Raw genomic sequence first — 24,806 nt, 5'->3', positions numbered from 1 at the left:
GAACAGTCACAGCCCTTAAGGCTAAACAACACACCTGATACACTTGTAATAGGTGACTCTTTCATCAGGCACACTGACGTCCTGCTCACCAGGCTGAACAAGGAGAAGGTCACAGTGAGCAGCCTGTCAGGTGCTAGGATCTGCCACATAACACAAGCACTCAGGTCACTCCAAGGCAAGTACAAATATAACTCAGTCATTGTCCATGCTGGTGTGAATGACCTGCGACGTACCTCCCTGGACTACATGAAAAGAGACATAGAGGAGCTCTCTGAGCATGTAGCCCAGGCCAGTATGACCCTGACCTTGAGTAGCATCTTACCCTCAACAAGAATGATGCCACAATATGAAGACAAGATGATCAATTTCAACAATTGGCTTAAGTACTGGTGTCATTCAAAGGGAATCCAATGCCTGTCAGCCTGGGATGATATGCTCGACAAGCCATGATGCTTCGCTAGGGACGGCTTGCACCTGTCACCCCTGGGCTTTTGGATTTTGGCAATGGATCTTGCTACCCCCATAGTGCCTTTTTTAGGCAAGGCTCAAAAGACAAACCCACCTCCATAGGTATCACAAGGGATAAGAAACTAAGAGTAATGCTACTCAACGCCAGAAGTCTAAACCTCAAGATGCACGCACTTGAAACTCTCCTTAGCATGGAGAACATTGATATCTGTGCAGTAACAGAAACCTGGTTCAGGGCTCCTGAGAGCACCCCAGCACTACCAGGTTATACCTCATACCATGCTTTTTCAGCCCCAAAACTTGGACCGAACCACAAAAGGAGGGGGAGTATTGATATTTATCAAAGATACCCAGACCTCCAGGTTGGTGGCAAAGCACGAAGCAACAGAGACTATCCATGTGCAACTAACAGTGGGTAAAACTGCCTTCCAGTTTATAGCCTGCTACAGACCACGCTCCCAAACCCAGGAACCCCACTCGGCCTTCCTGAGAACACTGGAAAATATGAAGGTCTCTCCAAACACCACTATATTGAGCGACTTCAACTACCCAAACATAGACTGGGAGCATTGCTCTAGCTCCAACACCCTAGCCCAAAGGTTCCTAGAATTCATAAACTCAGATGCTATGGAACAACTTGTTACCACTCCCACAAGAGGGGAAAACATACTGGACCTGATCATCACCAACATGGGGACTCTATGCTCCAGACCAGAAGTGTATCCCTCACTGGTAAGATCAGACCATAAACTGATCTCACTGGATATTCACATCCCGACCCCACCCCCTGCCCAGAAAACCACAGTGAAAAACTTCTCTAAAGCAAATTTCACACTCCTCAAAACTGAGGTGGAATCCTTCAAAGCCCCCGGGCCTGTGGAAAATACAGCCCAGACCGCAGAATCCTTTATAAATGCATTCTATGAACACCTTCAGGAATGCATGGATCATGCAATCCCAAATAAAACCAAGACCCAATCCTTCAAAGGCAGCCGTCCTGTCTGGTGGACCCCAGCCATAAACAAACTATACAATAGAAGGAGGAATCTACTTCATGATAGAGCAAAATCCCAAAAAGGGAAGGCATCTCTGATCAGTATTTGCAAAAAACTAAGGGCACTCATAAAATCGTCTAAGGCCAGTTTCGAGAGAAAAATTGCACAGGACACTAAGGATAATCACAAGGCTTTCTTTAGTTATGTTAGGAACCTGGGTGGGAATTCCCAGATATGCTCAGAATTAGTCCAAAATGACAAAAAATACACCAAACCCACAGACATTGCCAACATCCTAGCTGACAGGTTCAGCGCAAACTTCTCCCTCCCACCAAAAGGGCAAATATTTATCCCAGCAGAGTGCTGCCCCTGACATCTCAGATGCTCAGGTAAGAGCCGCCCTCTCCAAAGCAAAACACAGCATCAATGGGACCAGACGGTGTCCCGGCTGCCCTACATGAACTCCAAGAAGAGCTAAACCCAAACATAAAACTACTGTTCAATCTCAGCCTTACTACAGGATATTTACCCAAAGAGTGGCGTACAGCAACAGTGGTCCCTCTCCACAAAGGTGGTCCCTCAACGGACCCTGGAAACTATCGCCCCATAAGCCTGACTAGCTTGGTCTGCAAAGCTATGGAAAGGATCATTATGGACCTCATAAATAAAGATATTGGGGACCTACAGACACTGGATCCTACCCAGTTCGGCTTTGTTAAGGGCAGATCCTGCCTCTTAAACCTGGTCAACTTCTTTGAAACAGTCACCAAGGCCATTGACGAAGGGAAGGTGGTCCACACAGCCTACCCGGACCTCGCAAAAGCCTTTGATACAATACCCCACTCAGGCATTATAGATAAGCTCACCAGCTTAAATATAAACCCCTATGTCACTAGATGGGTTGCAAACTGGCTCAAGGACAGAAACCACATGGTTAGAATTGCTGGAGCCATGTCAGACTCCAAACCAGTTACAAGTGGCATCCCACAAGGCTCAGTCCTGGGATCTCTTTTGTTCGGTATATATTTTTCGGAGGTACAGGCCAACACAGAAGTACTGTGGCTGACCAAGTTCGCAGATGACTGTAAACTGGGCATCATAATTGACTCTCCAGCTGACACAAGCATCCTCCAAAAGGGTCTCATAGAAACAGACAACTGGTGCCAGAGCCATAGCCTCAAGCTAAACACCAAAAAGTGTATAGTCATCCCCTTTGGCAAAAACAAAGTGCCCACAAATTAACACATAGGTGGTAATCCATTAAGTACAGAAGAAGTAATTAGGGACCTGGGGACCCAAGTTGATAGCAATCTCTTATTTGACAACCACATGGCCAAAGTGGTTAGAAAAACATTTTATATAGCCCACCTAATCATGAAGGGATTCACATCTAGATTAGGGGAGGTCATCGTGCCTCTTTACTCATCCCTCATCAGGCCCATAATCGAGTACAATGCCCCTTTTGGGATGTACCTTACCAAACACCTGCAGCAACTGGAAAGACCCCAAAAGTACCTCACCAAGAGGATCAAAGGACTTAAACAGATGCCATATGCTGCCCGGTTAAAGAAACTCTAGCTCTACTCAGTGGCATACCGCCTGCTCAGAGGCGACCTGTGCCTGACGTATAAAGCCATGTCCAACCCGGAATTAAGGGACATGCTGCATCTCAAAAAATCCAAATCCCATCGAGCTACATGCTCGAGAGACTTGAAGCTCAGCACTTAAATAAATAGGACATGCTGGAGGGACAGATTCATAACACAGAGGCTCCCTTCACTCTGGAATAAAATCCCAGTCCAGGTTAGGCAGAGTCCCTCATTGACTCTCTTCAAGAAGAATCTTGATGAGTGGATGGGAGATCGTAGGTTTACCCCAGGTATCACTTCTGTGTCACTGTTAGACAGAGGCACAGTATACTAACCTCGAAAAAGGGCATAGCAAAATTAATTTAAAATGGGTGGTGAAAGCCAAACATACTCTGGCTGGGCTTATAAATGCCCTAGGGCAGATAGCCTAGTATGAACCTATGAACCTATGAATAAGCATACTTCCTGTTAGTAGTTAGACAAATCCTTGTATTTGCATGTTTTTGTCTCCTTGCGGCAAGTAAATAAATATGCCTTTACTGAACCTTACGTGTATTGGTCTTTGAAGTTTTTTCCTTTGACAGATTGGCCCATCGGACCGGAAACCCTCACTTCGCCTCGGATCAGACAGGCCAGGTGGCTTGAAACCGTACGGGGAAGAAACCACATTGGTTCTTCTTAGTTGAAAAGTCCTCCGACTGAATTGTCGTACAAAAGAGACCAGTCACTTTCTGATCTGTGACTGAAGGACAGGTTTACTTGAACCAGGTGATCACTGACGAAGGCTCAGGTAAGGTGAATCTACCTTTTTTCTTCTGTTTTAGATCAGGGACTAGATTTGTATTTATTTTGTTAAGACTTTGTTTATACAAGTCAGGGACAAAAAGATTACTGTCTTGTCATAGATCAGGGAAACAGAGCAGGTAGGCAGTCATTCTGAAGAGACTATAACAAAATCCATGGTACCATGTTAAAAATAAGGAGTTACGTAATGGTTAAAAGTGTAGAACAAAATGGGTAATAATTGTACAAAAAGATCTCAAAGTCCGCCGTTAACCGAAGACGCGAAATACATGCAGTCACAGCGTGCTGATAATATTAAATACTACTCAAAATGGGTTAATAAGTATGAATTTGATGGTAAATTAGAAAAATCCTCACTTGTCAAACTTGTCAAACAGCTTAAAACCGATTCTAAAGGTCGGGTAAAAAAGCAACGTCAATTAGGAATTCCTCAGGCACACAGGTGAATTGAGGAAGTAAACCGAAGGGAACAAAAGAGTAATAATTCAAAAGCAATGTTTTTAGATAAGGAGGACAATAACTTAGTAATGGCATCAGCCCCTCCGCCTCCCTTACCAGAATATGAGGCAAGTGAACAAGTTGGTCCACCCCTGCGATATCCTGCTATCACTGTAAGTAGAGTCACTATAAAAGCGAAACCATTTATTAGAGATCCCATCGAGACCAGGTCTTGAACACGGGCAGGAAACTCAAAAGGGGACATTGAGTTATATCAAATGGGTAGAAATTCACGATTTATGAGTGAAGAAGAAATATGCCCACTTATAGAAGTGCCTAATCCTCAGGCAGGGCAAGAAGGTCAGGATCCAACTATTCTAGTGTATAGACCCTGGACTCTGGAAGACATCCGGAAAGCCACTGAGGGAATTCCCCATCCAAAAGTTAATTTTAGAAAGTTCTTAGAAGATTTGCAAAGAATGAGGCTAAGTTATAATTTAAATGGAGAAGAGGTAGAAAAAGTAGTCAGACAAATTGTGGGACCAGATTGGCACATGATTAGTGGCGACTGGAATCCCCGTGACGCTGAGCTCAGGCCCCTCCCACATAGCAGCGCAGAATTAGACAACAGAGTGAAAGGTCTTACAGACCGCATCGCTGAGAAATGGAAGCCTAGGGCAGACTGGACTTACATTAATCAATGCATCCAACAGGAAGGTGAAGCTATTGACAGATATTATGCCAGACTATTAGAATGTTTTTTATAACCATTGTGGAATGCAGGTTCAGAAGATCAGACACACGATTCCCCATATGAGCAGCAGTTAAAGAATGCATTTTTGAAAGGCAGTATTGCACCCATAAGCAGCTTTATTACAAAGTATATGGTAGATCATCGTACAAGCAGGTTACAGTCATTACTTGAATATGCTAGGCATGCCGAAAGGTATTTTAATAGCAAAAAGAAAAAGAAAGCCCAAGTATTTCCTGTAGAAGATGGAGCAGAAGTTTATGTAGTACAGTCCGGGAAAAAGGGCAAGAGAAATGCCCAGGGAAACAAACAATCTTATCAGCAATCAGAGGACTTTGAAGGGCAAAAGAAAAGGGGTTTATGTTTTAAATGCGGTAAAAAGGGACACTTGGCAAGGGATTGCAAGAAAAACAAGAAAGCAACCACGGATGATAAGGAGGGTGAGGACTGACTATATGATAGTCAGGAATCACTAGAAGGGGATAGCAGAGAAAGGACAAATGAGAATGTGATAGAGGGAGTAGAGGATGTGACAGAAGAAATAGAGGAAGTGCAGGAAGTCACGGATAGTGAAGAAAATGAGATATTAGATTTGGCTTTATTGAGCTTAGAGCTCTATTTAGCAGGCACGAAACCAGAAGTTACACTCCTGGTAGAAGGAAGGGAAGTCAGATTCTTGTGTGACTCAGGGGCATCACGGATCCTGATACATCCCTCCAAACTGCCAGAGAACTCAGAGTCACCTGATTACATATTAGTGAAAGCAGCTAATGGATAGCTGTATCGGGAGCCCCTCTCCCATAATATTGTGATAACTGATCCTGTTTCAGGATTGACCCAGAAAAGCAAAATTGTTGTTTCTGCAAAATGCCCAGTAAACCTCTTGGGCAGAGACCTTATGCAGCTATTTGGTATGGCAGTAGTTCCAACTATGCAGGGTATGGAAGCACAGCGACAAATTGATACCTTTGCAATGCAAACTGAGGGTAAAATGTTTTATTGGTACAGCCAGGACTTGGTTACGACTGGTCCAGGGGCAGTGACCGAAGAGTTGATGAACGTAGCCATCAGCAAGTTCCCCTCCCTTGACATTGATAAACAGCATCTGTTGCACTGTACTCTGTATTATTGTAACACACCAGAACCTGATAAGGAATATGAGCAAGAATTGTTTAGAAATTGTGCAAACAGATTGATATTACGTAATCTGTACTGGGACATGGAAGGGAACAGTGTAGCCAGCTGTTCATTGTCCCAGGAGTTCTTTGCACTCTATAAATCTAATCGATTACCACACGTTAGCTTAACTAAGGACAAGAATGTAAAATGGGTAGACTTAGGAGAAAAAGTCACGAGATGGGAAAAACAGACAGAGTTAGAACTGTCAGAACAGGGAATACAAATGCAGAAGCTGAATTGGATAACTCAGACCCACCCAGCTGTACACTTGCAGTCTAGCAAGGACAGCTGATTAGCACTCCTATTGAAGGAGGAAGAGAATGCCTTACAGAATATACTAGAAACTCTCTGGTCAACAGGAAAATCAGATGTAGGACTTATTCATACAGCGGGACCAGTTACTATAATGCCAAAGTCAGCATTTAGACCACAAAAAAGACAGTATCCCTTAAGAAAAGATGCAGAGGTAGGAATCAAACCTATTATAGCAGCCTTACTTAAGGAAGGGGTGCTGGTGGAATCTTCTGATTCACCATGTAACACACCCTTATTTCCTGTTAAGAAAGCAAATGGAGAGTGGTGTATGGTCCAAGATTTACAAGCTGTAAATGACGCAGTAATACCAAGGGCACCTACAGTGCCAGACCCACACACCCTGTTGAATGATTTAAAACCTCAACAGAAATATTTTTCTGTGGTAGATATCAGCAATGCATTCTTCTCGATACCGATACACCCTGACAGCCAGTATTGGTTTGCATTCACATTTCAGGGGAAAAGGTATACATATACGCGACTACCACAGGGGTATTGGGAAAGTCAAACAACATTCTCATAAGAAATGGCAAGCAACTTGGCGGGATTTACCCCACCAAGAGGTAGCCAGATTTTGCTTTATGTTGATGATATCCTGCTGGCGGCCCCCACCCAGCAAGATTGTAAAGAAGATACCATAGCGCTATTACAATATTTAGCCACTGAAGGACATAAAGTAAACAAAAATAAACTGCAGCTTTGGTAAAAACAAGTCAAATACCTAGGATATGTAATATCCAAGGAGGGTAGGACATTAGATGAGGACAGAAAAGTAGCGATTTTGCATGCACCAAAACCCACTACCAAGAAGGAAATGATGTCCTTCCTGGGTACAACTAATTTTTGTCGGAGTTGGATTCCAAACTATGCCTTGGAATCTGCACCGTTGACTAACCTGATTTATAAAAAGCCTATGGCAGCACAGGATTTGTTACAATGGACACCAGAAGCAGAATCTGCTTTCTGCAAACTGAAATGGTTAATAGCGTCCTCATTAGTTTTGGGATTACCAAACTATCATAAATGTTTTTTCCAAACTGTATATTGTAAGCAAGGTTATATGACATCAGTGTTAACACAGCAGCATAGGGACAAGCAACGCCCTATTGCTTATTATTCATCACAACTGGACCCAGTGGCACAGTCTTTACCCCACTGTGTACAAGCAGTAGTTGCAGCTGCAATGGCAGTACAGGCTTCAGCCTCAGTAGTTTTGTTCCACCCTCTCACATTGGGAGTGCCTCATGCAGTCGTGATTATTTTACTACAAGAGAAGGTAGCATATCTTTCCCCTGCTAGGCATCTTTCCTGTATGACTATATTGTTGAGCCAACCTCATATGACAATTGAACGATGTACGACTTTGAACCCTTCTACCTTGCTCCCAACCCCTGCAGATGGCACACCACACAACTGCCTGCAGGTGATTGAGCAAAAGACACTGCCTAGAAAAGACCTTACGGATGTTCCCTTGGATGATGCTCTTTACCACACAATTTATCTGCACAGGCAGCAGAAATGATTGCCTTGACATGGGCATGTACCTTAGCAAAGGGTAAATGTGTGAACATTTTTACTGACAGCCAGTATGCTTTTTCTACTGTACATGTTTTTGCGCAACAGTGGAAAAATCGAGGAATGATAACATCTACTGGCAAACCAATCAATCATGCACAGTTTATTTTAGATCTTTTAGAATCTATTCAGTTACCTCAGAAAGTAGCTATTTGTAAATGCACAGCTCATACCACGCAACAGGACAGGATTTCAAAAGGTAATGCGAGAGCTGATACAGCTGCAAAGCAGGCAGCTTCAGAAGTATTTCTTTTGAATGAGGAATTACAACCCTCTGTGATTTTAGACTTAGAAATGTTAAAGACAATGCAGACACTTACTACGCAAGTTGAAAAACAAAGATGGGTAAAACGAGGAGCATTTCTCGAAAAGGGGCTGTACATCTCTAAAGAAGGGAAACCGATAGTGCCATCTAATTTTATTTAGATATGCAGCTTTGTTGAGCCATGGGCAGTGCCATGTCTCAACAGGGGGGATGGTACAGCTGGTGAACCAAGTGTTCACGACATATGGATTCTTAAATTACACTAAAAAATTCTGTTCGATGTGCCATGTTTGTAATAAACATCATGCACAATGGGCATTAAAGCCCAAGCAAAGGAGTTTCCCTACACCACTGTATCCATTTCATACTATCTGTATGGATTTCATAGAGTTGAATAAATGTGAAAATAAGAAGTATTGTCTTGTCATTGTAGATATGTTTTCCAGATGGGTGGAAGCCTTTCCAACTAAAAATCCAGACGCAGCAACTGTGGCCAAAGTCCTTGTTAAAGAAATTATCCCTAGATTCGGCATTCTGGAAAGGATCTACAGTGACAACGGCACACACTTTAACCAGACCATACAATAGTTAAGTAGACATTTTGGTATTTCTTTAAAAAATCATTGTGCGTATCACCCACAATCTGCAGGGCTAGTAGAGAGGCATAATGGGATTTTAAAGAATAAGCTAAGGAAGTTAATAGTAGAAACGCAGAGAAATTGGGTGTACTGTCTGCCCCTGGCACTGTTGAGCATGAGAACTGTTCCGAATGCAAAAGGATTGACTCATTTTGAAAAATTATTTGGAAGGGCTTATTATATACCTCAGTGGAAATCTCTCATGCCCGCAGACCAGGAAGCTGACAGTACACTAGCTGAGTACATGCGAAACTTGTTAAATTCTAAACATTTGTTGCAGTCAAATTCTGTTTCAGATAAAGAATGAACCAGACCATCAGAAGTGGCAGTGTTCCCTGGAACTTGGATCTGGGTGAAGACAGTAAAGAGAAAGAATTGGGCATCACCAAAGTGGGAAGGTCCATATCAAGTGCTTCTGTCGACACCCACTGCAGTCAAGATAGCGGAGCGCACCTTCTGGATCCACCTGACGCACTGTAAATTAGTAAAGAACTTTGAACTGGACAAAAATCTTGTCACATGTCAAGAATAAAAATGATAGAGTCCAGAAGAAACAGGAATGCAGAACAACCCTTTCCTCAGAAGTATTGCATAATCATCCTGTTAACTGTACTAGTGACAATAATCTTTTTGTTGTGGCCTTTCCTTTTCCCAGCCACACAGACTGAACTGAATAAACGTGAAGCGTTACTCATAGACTGGCATCTAAACTTTAACACTTACCAGGCAATTAAATATGTGTATGCTGAGACTTTCAATGTTTCGAATTGCTGGATTTGCACAGCTTTGCCAACAGCATACGGGGGGGTTATTAATGCCTACAGTCCCCCTAGGGGTCAATGAGACCTGGGAGAACTTGATTTATGATACCTCAACCATTACATCACAAGATAAAATAGCATTGCACTTATCTGTTCCACAAAAGGGAACGGTGTGTTTTTATAAAAATGATACTGTTCAGGTGGGTTGGAGCAATTGCAATGTGACTGTTCCTTATAAATGTTACACTAAAGGTAACAATGTAGATCTTTATTGTAATACAAACTATGATTCATTTCTTGGATTGATGCACAAAACACTTGATGAAGTAAAACATAATTCTGTTCTTTATAAACAACTGTCTATAATAGATAGAAAAATGTTTCATGCAGGGCGAGTGTATATTCATAGCAAGGTTACTACTAAAGTAGAGGATTGTTATTTTGTGTGTGGCAGAAAGGCATACAAATGGTTATTTGAGAATTGGTCTGGCAGTTGTTTTTTGGGTTACCTGGTTCCGGCCATACGACACACTGCAGTTTTGCCTCAAGGAAAATTTTGAAATGTCCGAGAGGTCATCAAGAAACCTGTAAATCCAGTGGGACAAATCGATGCACGTTGGAAAGACCATCATTACATGGGCAAAGGACTGACACATATGGACTTATATATTATATCGTGGGCAGGCATATTACCGGCATATGGAGCAGTGAAATCGATCTGGGAGCTGAGAAAAATGTCAAAACTTCTCAAAGTAATGAGTAATGCAACTTTTTCCACTCTCGAATTGGTGACTGATAAACTGAATGCTATGAGAACTGTAGTGCTTCAAAACCGCATGGCTCTCAACTTCACCCTAGCGGCGAGAGGTGGTACTTGCGCTTTAATCCAAGAAGAATGCTGTTCATATATTCCTGACCATAAACACGAGATAGACAATCATCTTGAGGTAATTCAGCAAGTGTCGGCCATGACCAAACCAGGCCCAAACCCCCTGACGGACTTTTTCTAGAAATGGTTTGGGGGGGTGGGGTACCATCCTAATGAACATCCTGATTGCCATTTGTGTAGGAATGCTCCTACTGGGAGTATGTGTTTGTTGTGGTATCCCCTGTATGAAAAGACTGATTAAAGATTTTATGGACATGTCAGTTTCTGAAACCTTATATCAAAGTACTGAGTTTGAAGAACTGTTAAAGGATTGAAAATGCTTTCATAAGTTTAAACTAAATGACTCTCTTAACTGCAAATCCTGAGTGGAAGAGGTTAGGAGAAGAAAACAAACTGTTTATGCTTATTTTGAAAGTAGAATAAAAGTATTGAAAGGGGGGAAATGTCATATGTATTAATGTGTGTATTAGTAATATGCTTAGTGCATTTAGAGCTTGAAAAGGGTTAACACATTTATTCTATTTCATACTGCATAAATCTGTACAAACTGCAGATGCTTTTCTGACCTTGTATTGTTAGCTAAAATCTTGCTTGTGCCTTGGAAATTTACTGAGAAGCAGATGATTCCTGCTTATGTTCGGAAAATAATGAATAGAACAATACTACTTGTATGAAGCTTAGACAAGAAGTTCCGTTTGTGCTGTGAGAAAATACACAGCTGTAGAAGCTATAAATAATTAGGACAAAGCCTGTTTGAAAATATGAACTGCAATCAGCATTTGCTTTTATCTGAATTAGAAGAGTACCTTGAAATGTAACACTGTACAATGGAAGCTTGTAAACAAATTAGTGCCCACCAAGGCCAGGTTGTTTTTCTCAAAAGTTTCTCACAAATCTATTCATGTCAGCAGAAAATCTGAGTAACATCTGCTGTAGAACAATACTGAAAGTTGTGTTTAATTACGTCAGCCATAGAAGGCCATGTCTTGTAAAACAGTATAAGAATAAGCATACTTCCTGTTAGTAGTTAGACAAATCCTTGTATTTGCATGTTTTTGTCTCCTTGCAGCAAGTAAATAAATATGCCTTAACTGAACCTTACGTGTATTGGTCTTTGAAGTTTTTTCCTTTGACAGATAGCAATAGGTTTGCCAACTATTTATTCCAGACATTTAATACTTGTTCTAAGGCTATTAGGGACATAGTTTCTAACAACTGGAATATATTTAAAGTGAATGATGAAATATTTAAAATTCTAGGTGAGAAATCCAACTTTGTACTTAAAACGGGTCAGAACTATAAATATATTTTAGAGCTTCCCCCTATTAGGAAAATGGACATGGAGTCTGGAACACAACAATGTGAAGCATATAATCAATGCCCCTACATTTTGGACCAGGTAGATTATACCTTTGATATTTTCCTACACAAAGTATTTTTAACTTTCAGGAATTGTAGTACCAAAGGTGTTATTTACATAGCTATTTGCAAAGTTTGTTCCAAATTCTATGCAGGGAAGACTGAGAGATAGTTCAGGAAAATAACTTATGAACACGTGTATGCTATTTTGAAGAACAATGGTAACAAGCCCTTTTTAAACACACTCTAGAATGTAGAACCTCTAGGTTTTTCTTTGGCATACTTAAAGTGGTTCCCCAGGACCAAGAGCCGGTCTCTGGGAAGCAAAACTGGAACATAGAGAACTTTTTTGGCAATTACATTTGGCAGCAACACATGGTTTGGTGTTAAATGACCAAGTTTCCATATCCCTAATATTAAAATTGAAAGCTAATAAACTATGATTTGTATGATTTTTCTACACATACATATATACAAACATTTATTAGTAGTTTTTATAGGGATGTGTTTAAAGTTTACTTTATTACATTGTACATATTGCATTTATTTTATATTAATTATGTTTTGGTGGATCGTGACTTTAAGTTTGTTTATTAAGATGTTGGCATTTGCTATAGGTGAACATACACACGTGACTAGAATAGTGGGATATTTATTTATTTATTTGATGTTTGTTTACTGGGATAGTCCAATTGAGCAGTTGCCCCTTTTCACCGGAGGCCTGCGTGGAAAAGCCCCAGAGATTATAAGAGGATACAAAATAAAATATATACAAAGAAATAACTCATTGAGTTGTTAGAATAACAGAGTGTAAATATGTTAACAAAGTTTATACAGATTGTTACAAATTCAGTGAAACACAAGTTATTCAGAAAAATCACTCACAGTCTTTGCTAAGGCAGATGAAAATACATCAACTCATTTAGTTTGATTGAATGTAGTTCTGAAGAAGTCCTGTATTATAATAGGGATGAAAGTGCTTACCTACATTTGACTTTTTTACATATATTAAACTGAGTTCTTAACACGTTGGTTTGCTGGCTATTTTTCTATTATGGATCTTCTGAATATTCACTCAGAATTCTAGGAGATGCTACATGAACTGCACTGCCCTTTTTGTAAGGTGGTTTCGTATTTAGCAGACTGCACGGTCACACTGTGGGTTGTGTGTGTTATCCACCCACAAGGTTATCAAGCATAAGTGGAATGTGTTTTCTGTGGGGTCTGCATGTCCGCCCTGTGTTTGCATTGTTTTTTTATGAGTGGTCTGATTTCCACCAATATGACAAAGACATGCCAAATGGCAAGTAGATACATATGCTGTTAGGAGACGTGTGTGTGTGTGTGTGTGTGTGTGTGTGTGTGTGTGTGTTTGTGTGTGTGTGTGTGTGTATGTGTGTGTGTGTGTGTACAAGCATTCAGTGATAGACTGGTGTATTGTCCCACTTCAGCTCCTTGTCATGCTGAACTGGATAAAAATGTTGAACTATGAAAGAATGCATGAATGAAAAAATAGGTAGGTGGACTGTCTATCAAACTACTTTCAGGCACAATTTGAAAAAATAAAAGTTGTTATTTAACAGCAAATGTTTAGATATCATACATATCTATAAAACATCATATAAACCAACCTTGTTTTTTTAGGAACTGTTCCTTTGCATCTTTTTCTCAATACCATTCACAACAGCAGAAACCTAGTTTGCTTAAATGCCAGCTAGTGGTTGAAATACTGCTATCAGATTGGGTATAGTAAGGTAGAGACTTCCAGAGGTGAGATTCAAGAATAGAAAATGTGTTATCAACTGTATAAAAGATATTGTATGAAATATAAATATTTTGAGACACAAGGAAATGAAGAGGATGGAATATGAAAAGCCTGTGGAAATGCAAAAGATAAATTAGTGAGGGAAATAAATGCTCAAATCAAGTTACTTTTAGGCAAGGGAACAAGTCATGTGACTCCAGTGAAGATGATTGTTTTATGTTGAATGATGCAGTGATGCCCATATTGAAGCAGTTAGAGGTGGATGAACAGTAAACTGTCTGTAAGCCATAATCAGTTTGAGATGTGAATAATCTTCTGAATAGATAAAATTGAATTAAAGGTGTGAACAAAGCAATGGCTAAGCTATAAGCAGATTTCAACTGAGAACAAATGATGGGTAGCACATTCAAAGCAGTGAGAAGAATTAAGGAGTGCCAATAAATAGGCCCATATATTTTAATTTTTTTGACTGTTTCATTTTGTAAATTATTTGTCCTAAAAGTATTTGGCAAGAAGGGATTAGGTTTTTATGTGTCTTTGCTTCCAGAACAATTGATTTGAAGTCTGGAGTCAGTACCATCACTAAGTCTGCGAGCATGGTGTAAGAGAATCTTTAGCAGTAGCACCCCTCACTAAAGATGTTCGATGTGCTGTCCAGCGAGCTAAGAATGACAATGTTGGAGGAACACATGGTATACAGACTTTAAGGTAGACAGTGAGGAACTACTATAGAAGAATTATAAAATCATTTTCCAACTTTAGAACAAAGAGAATATTCTAGAAAGATGTGAGGAATATTAAAATTTTTATAATTTTCAAGAAGGGACACAAGTCAGCATGTGTGAAAATTATTAAGACTTTGCCCTACTCGTTTTTTTTAAATCAGTGACCCTGGTTTCCATTTTTCAAGAAAAATACTGGCAAATCCCAAATATGGACTGCTCTGAGTACTGGAAAACATGGCCGGTCGTGAAATCTTTTATTTTAAGCTGGATCACTCAGTCACCATGCCCTGCATTTCTCCTTGTATTTATTATCTATAATATTGACAGCTTGCTTTAATGAGCATTCTGTATACACAATCTGCATTCATTTTATATATATATATATATATATATATATATATATATATATATATATATATATATATGTGTGTGTGTGTGTGTGTGTGTGTGTGTGTGTGTGTGTGTGTGTGTATACACACACACACATATACATATATCTATATATATATAGCTATAAATATATAATGCACACAAACGAAGAATCACCAATAAACAGCAAAAATAAGTCAAATTGTAAACTCTAAGGCAAGTCGAGCAGCAGGAGTCAAGAAGTAAGAAATATAATCCAAGAAAATTTATTGTACAAATGGTGAGCGCTTTCACAAATAAATTGCTTCAGCAGACCAAATTCAAACAATGATGTCACATCCTTTTATACTCATTAAAATGTAAATGAACCAATCATTCATAGGCATCACCTTTAAAGCTACACTGTACTAAAAAAAAAAAAAAAAAAAATATATATATATATATATATATATATATATATATATATATATATGCAATATATAATATATACAAATATTAACACTTATATAACTTAAAAATAAACAATATATCTTACAAAATATATAATATATGTAACAAAATATTAAAATAACATTGTAAAAACATATTAAACATTTAATACATATATGTTTATTTCCTAAGTTTCCTACATCTCAGTGTGGCTGTAATGGCTATATGGTCATTGAGCCCTTTACCTAAATGGGCTCTTAACTTCACAATCCAAGTAAGCTCTCTAGCTTCTGTTTTATTCAAAACATCCCCCAACCTGGCATCTTCATATACAAGATCTAACACCCTAAATCTAAACTGATGGCTAACCCCATTTTCTATAGTGTGCTTAGCTAATGCGCTATATGTATGCCCTCGCCTGTAATAATAGTTGTGCTCCCTAATGCATTCATGAAGACGTCTATTCATCTTTCCAATATAGAATGAAGAACAGACTATGCATTGTGCTAAGTATACGAGGTTCTTACTATTGCAGTCAGCATTAACATCAAATCTATGCACTCTGGTAGTATCCGGATGCCTAAATTCAGTGTCTTCTTGTATGAAAGTACAAAAATTACAACCACCACATCTAGTTGTTCCAACCCCTATATCAGTTCTCATTTCTTGTCTAATCCCCTTAGGGTAACACAACCTTCGTTTCAAGTTCCTAGTGTTCTTAAAGGTAATATAGGGTTTATCCCCCATCACTTGAGTAATTTGTTCATCAGTGCATATTATTTTCCAATTACGCTGCAGGATATTTCTGATCACCACATTATCCCTAGTATAAGAAAAAACAAAAGGCTTCTTATTCACTGTCCTATTAGAGTCATAGGTAGATCTGAAAGCTTCCAAAAATATGGCTTAGCCCTCTCTTTTCTCATCATTTGGACTTCATGGGTAACCCTACTTACTACTCATTAATCATACCCCCTATTAACAAAATCAGCACTAATATTGTCAAACTCTTGATATAGATGGCTATCTCTATCAGTTAACTGAGAACAGTGCATGGCTTGCCCCTTTACAATATTGGTGAAAATGTGTGTGGGGTGCATACTAGTCTTATGCAGATAGGAGGGACAATAACAATCTTTCACATACCTATCAGTATGTAAACGTCCTTCTCCATCAATACTAATCAAAATGCCCAAAAAATGTATTTCAGCAGCAGAATATTCACCAGTAAATTTTAAAAACTCACAACTACGATTCATATGATCAACAAATCTTAATAGCTCAAGATGACTTCCTCTCCAAAACATACAAAGATCATCAACAAACCTTCTATATAACACCAAGCATTGCTGCGCCAAAGGATGTGAAATCAAATTATGTAACCCCCACTCTGCCATCACAATGTTGGTGTAGCTGTTGGCACAAAGAGTTCCTGTAGCTACGCCCAACAACTGGTGATAGTAGCTCCTATTAAATAGGAATACATTATTATACAAAATAATGTTAAGTAAATCATATAACAGATTTATATGACTTTCAGTGTACTTACTACATTGTGTTAGAAAATTTTTAACCATAGAAATCAATACTTTTCCATTCCCGTTGAATGTTTTTTGTCTTCCGGCCCTAGTCCTTAGGTGAACTGATTCAGCAGGACATTACAGTTCCCCTGCCAGCCCAGCAGCGGCATGTGCCCTGACACACGGTTGTTTGACAGCACTGCTAGAAATCGATTCCCCACTGAGTTTCAAACTCCCTTGGGATGAGCCTTTCCTCTAAAAGCTTACAGGCTTCCAAGCATTTTTTTGTGATTTTTTTTTAGCCCCGATTGACCACTTCTTCTAATGGCTATTCCCCTAGTGGCAGCCCCAAGCTCCTGGTTCCACTTATCGCAACACACCCCTATTCGGCTCCCCCCACCCTTGCTAGGCTCACACCCTAACAATCCAGCATTGCTGGCCCCTCCACCATATGGCCACATTTACCCCCTTTGAGCACTCTTCTTAGACTAAGTGAGGCTCGGCTTCTATGGCCCATGCTTCAAACCACATGGGCGCTTATGAAAATCAGATTAGGTTCTCATACTTCCATAAAGTATGCTACAAGTTTCGTATATTAAGATATCCAGACCCCTAAAGAGGCTGAACGTGTTATTCCCATGTATTCAGCCTTTCCAAGGTTCCTTTATCATGCCACTTTTTTGCTATTTTTGTATTTTTGTGTGTGTGTCTCCATCTCATGTTATTACTTGTGCATTTGGTATGGGCATTTTGTTCAACTTATGTCTTGTCTTAGTGGCCCTTAACCACTGGCTGATCTTCTTGAGTGCTTTTTGTATTTTATTACATCAAGGCCATCCTGATGAAAGACTTGATGAAAGACGTAGTCTAACTTCCATCATTTGACCAACGGTCACAGTTCAAAGGCCATAATGGCCAACAGCTCTTACACTTTATGGTCATGGTAACTTGTACTAAGAAAATTAGATGATTTTTCTTTCATTCACATTGGATGGATTGTTTGTTACAAGAAAGTATGTGAGGGGCGTGCTCTTCAGTTGACTCCCTATCCTATTAAAGGCAACACCCACAAAGGGAGGTTTTGCCGAGACATGCCCCCCACTTTCTGTATAAAAGTACAAACTTTCTACAGTCTCGCTTACCTACTGGATCTATGCTTCGATGGCAGGAATAAACATCATGAACTCTTGAAGATCGGTGTCTGAGTTTTTCTTTGTTCACGGCTGATATTGTTTGTGTTTTTGTTTTTTGTTTTTAAGTGTGGGCTAACAACTGCATTCTGAGCTTAGGCTAGATTTTAAGCCTTTGCAGGACGACACAAAGAATCATGTCTTTCTTAAGGCTGTAACCAAGGGTCTCTTTAGCCTTTTTAAAGGCTGCTCACAATAACATTTTCTAAGGCTTGCCACAACAGGCTTTTTTAGGCTTACAAATATAAGCCTTGACAGGAAACTGCACAGAAGGAATGGTGAGGTAGCCCATTCTGTTGCTACTTAACATAGGTATAGGCTATATTCGGAGCCTTTCAAAGGGACCCCACAGTCTTTCTAAAGGCATTTTCTCCAAGGGCCTTTGTTAAGGCTAGCCACCGATTTGGCTTTCTAAAGGCTACAAACCATAGGCTTTTCCAAAGGCCACCCATGGAACATCAGCACAGTTTACCTCCCCCTGGAGCCTTTTTAAAGGCTAACCCTCCCAGACAAGAAATTTTAATTGAGAACTTGACACAGCACCTCAGGTGAACCAACCAACTCTTCTTCATGGGTAACAACTATTGGCATTTTTACTCCTCTAGAAGATCTTTACCCCTCCTCCACCCAGCTACCCTATGCATTGATACTTTTGCACCAAGGCCCATGGACCTTGGTCTAGGTAGCCACTGGACAGCAAGCAGCAATGGAAACCTCCTGGTTCCAACACCTGATCTTGTTCTCTGAGGTCCAGCTAGAAGACCTCACTGAGCCACACAGCGAAGAACGTGAGATACCCACCAACGAGGACAACTTGTGGCAATTAGAGGACACACTAAGAAGCCTCATGTGCCTCAAATGGGAACACTTCTACCTGTCCACTTATATCAAACATGGCCTCTTACCTAAAGGACTGATAATCAACAAAAAAAATTCCAGCGAGGCACAGACTCACTGCTGATCAATCAGTTGAACAGGACCCTATAGGAGACTAACATCAAATTAGTCAACCTCCTAATAGTCCACAACCAGAGACAGAAAGAGAGACTCATGCTGGTACTCAATACTTTTGAGTCCACATGTCACCAGGCCCCGTCCTCCAATTTCCATTTCGATGAAATAAAGAACAAACTGGCAGACTTTGAGAAGAAGATAAAAGAAAAAATACTCAAAAAGCTTAAAAGGGATTTTACACAAGCCCAAGGCCACCCCACAGTGGCCAGAATGGACCAGCAATGGCAGGATTTTACCTTGGCCACCATCATGTTGGACCCAGATTTAGCCACCAGCAGGAGGCAGACCCCTCCAATTTCACAAGACCACAGAGGAGAGGACCTCCAGACACCCCCACCAGGGAAGGACCGGGGCTTTACTCCACCAAACAGGGATTCCAGACCCCAAGGGACTCACATGCAGGAGATCTGGAGACGACCAGCCCTGAGCTTCCCCCAAGTGCAGCAAGAAAAGAGGAACCGAAACTGGCAGGGGAAGAGAGATCTGAAACTACTAGGGCGGCCCCAGACCCCCACGGGAAAAGTGAAAAGGCAAGGGCTCAGACACCAACCCTCCACAGACTGAAACCATTCCCAAACACCGCTCTCACAATCAGAACTCCAAGTCTTGCAGAATGGCCTGACCCTTGTCCTCCAGAGTAGCTCTAACCTGACCAAAACAATCATAGACCTCAGGCTGTTCACCCGTAAATTACAACTGAAGCTTTTCTATCATACACACGGGAGGAAAGACCATAGACTGCCCTCCAAATGGTCAGGTTCAAGAAGCTGAGTAACTACTACCCCCCCACCCAATTCGGTTATCCAGGCATTCCAGGACAAATGTGAGCTCGATATCAGGAACTTTCTAGGGAAACCAGGACCCTTCTGGGGAAAGGTAACAAGAGAAGAATCTTCAAATTCAACCAAAGAGGAATTCACAGCTCTCAAAAACCTCAGCCAAGATCCAACGAGGAGGGTCATGAAAGCCAACAAAGTAGGTGGTATCCTTGTCACTGATACCACCTCCTACAACAAAAAACTCCTAGGAATGCTGCAGAACAACCACTTCTACAACCTGGTAGACATCAACCAGATCCACACGGCTTATGACACCATCAGGTCCGAGCTCATGAACCTGGAGGATGAGGATCTCATTGGAGAGGGCAGGTGGATTTTTTTACCATCCACCACCCCAGGCTACCCCAATTCTTTGGGATACCGAATGATACTTTTTAGACAGAGCACAGGATAGCCATGGCCCCCAGCCTGGCTAATACAGCACTAAGAATGTGGGAGCAGGACCATGTTTATGGCACTTTTTATTTTGAGGACATGGCCTGTTACTTCAGATTTATCGATGATGTTTTCCTCATCTGAAAAGGCAGTCAATGTAATTTGGACAGTTTCCTCCAATACATCAATAGAACCACCACCTTCCTTCGTTTTACGGCCAAGCAAAGCAGGGCAGAGATCAAGTTCCTTGACCTGACCATCAGGAAGAAGGAGAGTTCCACCTCCCTGGTCCACGACCTCTACCAGAAGCCTACCAGGGTCAACTTCTCCCTGCATGCCTCGAACATGCACCCTTACAAATAAAAAGTCAGTGTCATTAAATCCCAAGGACTCCGCATCTCTATAGAGCTGGCTGACTTCCTTAGAAACATTCAACAGCTACAGAAAGATTTCATGGCTAGAGGTTACACCAGGAAGCTAATCGACAGAATACTGGACCCCATCATCACACTAAGGCAACAAGGACCCTACAGACCTTTTATCAGCACCAAGACCCCCGCCATCACAGACAAGAAATACCAGATCAAATGTATTATGGACTACTCAACTGACTACATCGATGTCACCAAGATTATTTTGGACAATTGGACTATCATCACAAGCAACAGATCCTTTGGACACTTATTCCCTTCCAGACCAACCTTCACAGCCAGGAAGTGCAGAAGTGTACATGACTTCTTGGAACACCCAGCCAGTGCCAAACTTGATTACACTGGTACTTACGCATGCAGTGTACCACCCTGCCACTACTGCCAACACATGAGTGATACCACCGGCTTCTACTGCACCAATGTCAGGAAGCATTATTACCCCAATGTAAGAGGCGATTGTAATCTGGAAGGAGTGGTATACAGAGTGGCCTGCAGAAAATGCCCAGCATTTTATGTGGGCAAGGTGGTCAATGCTCTTAAGATCAGGGTTGCTAAACATTTACACAACTTCAGACGTCTGAAGTGGACCAACCAGCTGGCTCTACATGCACTGGAAACTAAGGGGCATGTTGTCTTTAAATTCCACATCTTGGACCACGTACTAAAGGCCCTACTCAGAGGCAATTACAATGCTCTCCTCGAAAAGAAAGAACTTGAGTGGCAATTTACTCTACAGGCCAAGACCAAACCAGGACTCAACTATGCCGAATCACTCCTTCCAGTGCTCAGCCTGAGGAAAATACAGCATTGATCTTGGACCACTTTACAGCATCCATTCTGGACCTATTTTTTCTACACTTCGGTCTTCAGACCCATGTAAGCTTTCCAGACTCTCTTTCCCATATTGTTATTTAAGTTTGCTTCATTTTTTTCACTGTGCCATAATTAACAACTATTAACTTTTGAAGATTTTTAGCCGTTTTGATCAATGTTTTAAATTTTTGATAGTGTAATCTTTGACAGTTTTAGCAGCTTGCCATACTTACTGCATGTTAGTTTATTATTACTTATGAATCGGATTCAGTTTTATTACTGCAACTTAGGCCTCCCTTCACAGTTATATTTGTTAGATAGGACACCACACACTCTTTGTGGTCACATACTTCAGTATTTTATTCTTGAGTCTAGTTGCCATGTATTAGAGTTTTTGTCTGTTTCCCATACCTAGCAGCTCGATAAAGGTTTTCCAGGTAAGTATACATGCTTATCACTTTTCTCCTAATCCCCTGGCCTCATGCCCCATGCCATCTTAGAAGCATGAGGTCCAGATAGAATTCTCTTTACTCCCAGATAAGGCAGAGGCGTTTTCCAACACATGGCCTGCTCACCTCCCTCCCTCCCTCCCTCCCTCCCTCTGTCTCCCTCCCCTCCTCTCCTAAAGTCCCCAGCCCCTTTCTCCCATAGGCTCTCCTTGGCTCCACCACCATGTGTCCCCAGTCAGCCTTACGTCTGGACGTTTTCAAAACTTTTCCATTCACGCTGAATGTTTTTTGTCTTCCGGCCATTTTCAATACTTTTCCATTCCCACTGGATGTTTTTGTCTTCCGGCCTTAGTCCTTAGATGAACTGATTCAGCAGGCCATTACAGTTCCCCTGCCACCCCAGCAGCGGCATTTCCCCTGACACATGGTTGTTCTACACCACTGCTAGAAGTCGATTCCCCACCGAGCTTCGCACTCCCTTGGAGTGAGCCTTTCCTCTAAAGGCTTACAGGCTTCCAAGCATTTTTCCGTGAGTTTTTTAGCCCAGGTCCACCACTTCTTTTAACAGCTATTCCCCTAGTGGCAGCCTCAAGCTCCTGGTCCCACTTACTGCAATGCACCCCTACCCGGAACCCCCACCCTTGCAAGGCTCACACTCTAGCACTCCGGCATTGCTGGCCACTCCACCATATGGCCACATTTACCCCCTTTGAGCACTCTACTTAGACTAAGTGAGGCTCCACTCTTACGGCCAATGCCATGAACCATGTGGCCACTTAGGAGAATCGGATTAGGTTTTCATACTTCTCAAAGTATGCTACAGGTTTCATATATTAAGACATCCAGAGCCCTAAAGAGTCTGGACGTTTTATTCCCATTTATTCAGCCTTTCCGGGGTTCCTTTATTATGCTGCTTTTTTGCTACTTTTGTATTTTTGTGTGTGTGTGTGTGTGTGTCTCAATTGCATGTTTGGATATTACTTGTGCATTTGGTATGGGCATTTTGTACAACTTATGTCTTGTCTTAGTGGCCCTTTACCACTGGTTGATCTTTGTGAGTTCTTTTTATATTTTATTACATCCAGGCCATCCTGAGGAAGGACTTGACGAAAGGCATAGCCTAACCTCCATCATTTGACCAACAGTCACGGTTCAAAGGCCATAACGGCCAACTGCTCTTACACTTTATGATAAGGACTTAGTTCACAGTAACTTGTATTAAGCAAATTAGATGATTTTTCTTTCATTCACATTGGAGGGATTGTTTGTTATAAGAATGTATGTGAGAGGCGTGCTCTTCAGTTGACTCCCTATCCCATTAAATGCAATTCCCACAAAGGGAGGGTTCGCCAAGATACGTCCCCCACTTTCTGTATAAAAGTACAAACTTTCTACAGTCTCTCATACCTACTGGATCTATGCTTCGATAGCAGGAATAAACATAATGAATTCTTGAAGATCGGTGTCTGAGTTTTTCTTTGTTCATGGCTGATATTGTTTGTGTTATTGTTTTGTGTTTTTAAGTGTGGGCTAACAACTGGTTTCTGATCTTAGGCTAGATTTTAAGCCTTTGCAGGACTACACAAAGGATCATGTCTTTCTTAAGGCTGTAACCAAGGGTCTCTTTAGCCTTTTTTAAAGGCTGCTCACAATAGCCTTTTCTAAGGCTTGCCACAACAAATATAAGCCTTGACAGGGAACTGCACAGAAGGAATGGTGAGGTAGCCCATTCTGTGGCTACTTAACATAGGCATAGGCTATATTCAGGGCCTTTCAAAGGGACCCCACAGCCTTTCTAAAGGCTTTTTCTCCAAGGACCTTTGTTAAGGCTATCCACCGATTTGCCTTTCTAAAGGCTATAACCATAACCTTTTTTAAGGTTACAAACCACAGGGTTTTCCAAAAGCCACCCACAGAACCTTGGCATGGTTTACCTCCCCCTGGAGGCTTTTTAAAGGCTAACCCTCCCGGACAAGAGATTTTAACTGAAAACTTGCCACAGCACCTCAGGTGCACCAAAAAGCTGCTCTTCAGGGGTAACAACTATTGACGTTTTTTCCTCCGCTAGGGGATCTTTACACCTCCTCCACCCATCTACCCTACTCATTGATAAGGGTATGAAGTCTGAAACTGAAATGTCCAGCTTTATTTTCTAACTTCAATTTTTAATGATTTGCCACTAATTTGCTGGAAAACCACAATTTTATGAAAAAATGGGCCAAAAATATGAGGCAAAAATCCTGCCATTCTGGGAAAATCTGTACAGTTGAGAGGTATGTTAAGCTTTGTTTCTTAAGTAGTGATGTCTATTTTACTAATACAGCTATTCCACATACTGTCTAAATTGTGTAGAAACACTGCCTATGATTTATAAAAAGTAGTAAATTCAGACTTCTGAAATGACACATTAAACAAAGTGACTTAGAATTCTAATATTCCACTTGACACTAATGTAGTCTGCATACATTGATTCAAATTCTGAAGTGTATGTTTTGTAAGAGTTTAGACAAATGTCAGTATCCAAGTACATAATATATTGTCTCATGCAGACACATGTTAACTTAGAACTTAATCACTGACCTCAAACTTGGTTGTTAATCACAAAATGGGTGTGTGTTCCTAAACTGCTGTGTGCAGAAATAAATATAGGCATGTTATATGAATGGATGATAAAATGTCATCTGATCACAGTATTTAAGGAGTTCTACTTCTCAAATGCAGCCCTTGGTCATATAATGCCATACTGTTTTTTTTCTAGCCTGCATGTCCTGTAAAAGTACATGCAATGCAAGTGTCTCTTAACATACTGACACTCACTTCCTTGCATACCCAACCTCACCCTGGCCCCTGGGGCATGCCTT

The sequence above is a fragment of the Protopterus annectens genome, chromosome 6.part0 (genome assembly GCF_019279795.1).
Source record: "Protopterus annectens isolate FY-2018-M chromosome 6.part0, PAN1.0, whole genome shotgun sequence".
In the NCBI taxonomy this organism is placed as follows: domain Eukaryota; kingdom Metazoa; phylum Chordata; order Ceratodontiformes; family Protopteridae; genus Protopterus; species Protopterus annectens.
This window is presented reverse-complemented; position numbering follows the sequence as displayed.